Genomic DNA, 4,395 nt, shown 5'->3' with positions numbered 1-4,395 from the left:
TTATATACACAAACACTCCCTTTATTATATACATCTAGACTCCCTTTATTATATACATCTAGACTCCCTTTATTATATACACGAACACTCCCTTTATTATATACACAAACACTCCCTTTATTATATACACCAACACTCCCTTTATTCTATACATTTACACTCCCTTTATTATATACACCTACACTCCCTTTATTATATACACAAACACTCCCTTTATTATATACATCTAGACTCCCTTTATTATATACATCTACACTCCCTTTATTATATACACCTACACTCCCTTTATTATATACATCTAGACTCCCTTTATTATATACATCTACACTCCCTTTATTATATACACCTACACTCCCTTTATCATATACACCTACACTCCCTTTATTATATACATCTACACTCCCTTTATTATATACACAAACACTCCCTTTATTATGTACATCTACACTCCCTTTATTATATACACCTACACTCCCTTTATTATATACATCTACACTCCCTTTATTATATACACCAACTATCCCTTTATTATATAAACCTACACTCCCTTTATTATATACACCTACTATCCCTTTATTATATACACCTACTATCCCTTTATTGTATACACCTACTATCCCTTTATTATATACACCTACACTCCCTTTATTACATACATCTACACTCCCTTTATTATATACACAAACACTCCCTTTATTATATACACAAACACTCCCTTTATTATATACATCTACACTCCCTTTATTGTATACACCTACACTCCCTTTATTATATATACCTACACTCCCTTTATTATATACACCTACTATCCCTTTATTGTATACACCTACTATCCCTTTATTATATACACCTACACTCCCTTTATCATATACACAAACACTCCCTTTATTATATACACAAACACTCCCTTTATTATATATACACAAACACTCCCTTTATTATATACACAAACACTCCCTTTATTATATACACCAACTATCCCTTTATTATATAAACCTACACTCCCTTTATTATATACACCTACTATCCCTTTATTATATGCATCTACTACCCCTTTATTATATACACCTACACTCCCTTTATTATATACACCTACTATCCCTTTATTGTATATACCTACTATCCCTTTATTATATACACAAACACTCCCTTTATTATATACATCTAGACTCCCTTTATTATATACATCTAGACTCCCTTTATTATATACACGAACACTCCCTTTATTATATACACAAACACTCCCTTTATTATATACACCAACACTCCCTTTATTCTATACATTTACACTCCCTTTATTATATACACCTACACTCCCTTTATTATATACACAAACACTCCCTTTATTATATACATCTAGACTCCCTTTATTATATACATCTACACTCCCTTTATTATATACACCTACACTCCCTTTATTATATACATCTAGACTCCCTTTATTATATACATCTACACTCCCTTTATTATATACACCTACACTCCCTTTATCATATACACCTACACTCCCTTTATTATATACATCTACACTCCCTTTATTATATACACAAACACTCCCTTTATTATGTACATCTACACTCCCTTTATTATATACACCTACACTCCCTTTATTATATACATCTACACTCCCTTTATTATATACACAAACACTCCCTTTATTATATACACAAACACTCCCTTTATTATATACATCTACACTCCCTTTATTGTATACACCTACACACCCTTTATTATATATACCTACACTCCCTTTATTATATACACCTACTATCCCTTTATTGTATACACCTACTATCCCTTTATTATATACACCTACACTCCCTTTATTATATACACAAACACTCCCTTTATTATATACACAAACACTCCCTTTATTATATACACAAACACTCCCTTTATTATATACACCAACTATCCCTTTATTATATAAACCTACACTCCCTTTATTATATACACCTACTATCCCTTTATTATATGCATCTACTACCCCTTTATTATATACACCTACACTCCCTTTATTATATACACCTACTATCCCTTTATTGTATACACCTACTATCCCTTTATTATATACACAAACACTCCCTTTATTATATACATCTAGACTCCCTTTATTATATACATCTAGACTCCCTTTATTATATACACGAACACTCCTTTTATTATATACACAAACACTCCCTTTATTATATACACCAACACTCCCTTTATTCTATACATTTACACTCCCTTTATTATATACACCTACACTCCCTTTATTATATACACAAACACTCCCTTTATTATATACACCAACTATCCCTTTATTATATAAACCTACACTCCCTTTATTATATACACCTACTATCCCTTTATTATATGCATCTACTACCCCTTTATTATATACACCTACACTCCCTTTATTATATACACCTACTATCCATTTATTGTATACACCTACTATCCCTTTATTATATACACAAACACTCCCTTTATTATATACATCTAGACTCCCTTTATTATATACATCTAGACTCCCTTTATTATATACACGAACACTCCCTTTATTATATACACAAACACTCCCTTTATTATATACACAAACACTCCCTTTATTATATACACCAACACTCCCTTTATTCTACACATTTACACTCCCTTTATTATATACACCTACACTCCCTTTATTATATATACAAACACTCCCTTTATTATATACATCTACACTCCCTTTATTATATACACCTACACTCCCTTTATTATATACATCTAGACTCCCTCTATTATATACATCTACACTCCCTTTATTATATACACCTACACTCCCTTTATCATATACACCTACACTCCCTTTATTATATACATCTACACTCCCTTTATTATATACACAAACACTCCCTTTATTATGTACATCTACACTCCCTTTATTATATACACCTACACTCCCTTTATTATATACATCTACACTCCCTTTATTATATACATCTACACTCCCTTTATTATATACACAAACACTCCCTTTATTATATACACAAACACTCCCTTTATTATATACATCTACACTCCCTTTATTGTATACACCTACACTCCCTTTATTATATATACCTACACTCCCTTTATTATATACACCTACTATCCCTTTATTGTATACACCTACTATCCCTTTATTATATACACCTACACTCCCTTTATTATATACACAAACACTCCCTTTATTATATACACAAACACTCCCTTTATTATATACACCAACTATCCCTTTATTATATAAACCTACACTCCCTTTATTATATACACCTACTATCCCTTTATTATATGCATCTACTACCCCTTTATTATATACACCTACACTCCCTTTATTATATACACCTACTATCCCTTTATTGTATACACCTACTATCCCTTTATTATATACACAAACACTCCCTTTATTATATACATCTAGACTCCCTTTATTATATACATCTAGACTCCCTTTATTATATACACAAACACTCCCTTTATTATATACACCAACACTCCCTTTATTCTATACATTTACACTCCCTTTATTATATACACCTACACTCCCTTTATTATATACACAAACACTCCCTTTATTATATACATCTAGACTCCCTTTATTATATACATCTACACTCCCTTTATTATATACACCTACACTCCCTTTATTATATACATCTAGACTCCCTTTATTATATACATCTACACTCCCTTTATTATATACACCTACACTCCCTTTATCATATACACCTACACTCCCTTTATTATATACATCTACACTCCCTTTATTATATACACAAACACTCCCTTTATTATGTACATCTACACTCCCTTTATTATATACACCTACACTCCCTTTATTATATACATCTACACTCCCTTTATTATATACATCTACACTCCCTTTATCATATACACCTACACTCATTTTATCATATACATCTACACTCCCTTTATTATATACACAAACACTCCCTTTATTATATACACCTACACTCCCTTCATTATATACACCTACTATCCCTTTATTATATACATCTACTATCCCTTTATTATATACACCTACACTCCCTTTATTATATACACAAACACTCCCTTTATTATATACACAAACACTCCCTTTATTATATACATCTAGACTCCCTTTATTATATACACTTATACTCCCTTTATTATATACATCTACACTCCCTTTATTATATACACCTACACTCCCTTTATTATATACACCAACACTCCTTTTATTATATACACAAACACTCCCTTTATTATATACATCTACACTCCCTTTATTATATACACCTACACTCCCTTTATCATATACACCTACACTCCCTTTATTAAATACATCTACACTCCCTTTATTATATACACAAACACTCCCTTTATTATGTACATCTACACTCCCTTTAT

This window comes from Salminus brasiliensis, chromosome 6 (assembly GCF_030463535.1).
Source record: "Salminus brasiliensis chromosome 6, fSalBra1.hap2, whole genome shotgun sequence".
Classification (NCBI taxonomy): Eukaryota; Metazoa; Chordata; class Actinopteri; order Characiformes; family Bryconidae; genus Salminus; species Salminus brasiliensis.
Note: the sequence above shows the minus strand (reverse complement) of the source record.